A 670-nucleotide genomic window follows, 5' to 3' on the forward strand; every position below is an offset into this window, starting at 1 on the left:
TGTGCAGTAATATTTCACTTGTCAAATTAGGTTTCAGTGCACTAAGTTCCCGTGATAGTCTTTGTACTTGGGCGTCGTCTGGCTTTGTTTGGGCACTTTTTCTTTCCCTCGTCCCTCGTCACTTCTTGCTCCTCAGATCCAACTCGTTTCGTATCTCCTCATCATCTAGATAGATAGATAGATAGATATTTTATTGACCACAAACCTGATGGAATACATAAAATGCATAAATAGATTCATAAATGGTCCAATTATATACATAGCTTCGGTTAAAATAGTTGTGTGTAGCGCAATCATTCACATATAAGAATTATTAAAGTTGAACATTCAACTTCATATCAAGTAAAAACCGTAGAGACGCAAAAAAAAAAAAAAAGATAAATAAATAAAATAAAAATAAAACAAGAAAAAAATATATCCTGAAACATGTAACTTATAAAAGTACACCAAATGCATCTTAAAAGCAGAACTTTAATATAAAACTGTGATGACTGTAGGTTACCATTGCAACTGTAGGTTTTATCAGCGTAGAACTAGTTGTATTAGGTCAACGGTTTTTGGTCAATTTACATTAGGTTAGGTTCCGGTCATGAAGGTTTAATTCGTGTTTAAAATTCCAAATTTTCAATGTGGTTGTTTTTCTTCTAGCATGAGCATCTGCACAATTCAC

Source organism: Portunus trituberculatus, chromosome 37, assembly GCF_017591435.1.
Source record: "Portunus trituberculatus isolate SZX2019 chromosome 37, ASM1759143v1, whole genome shotgun sequence".
In the NCBI taxonomy this organism is placed as follows: domain Eukaryota; kingdom Metazoa; phylum Arthropoda; class Malacostraca; order Decapoda; family Portunidae; genus Portunus; species Portunus trituberculatus.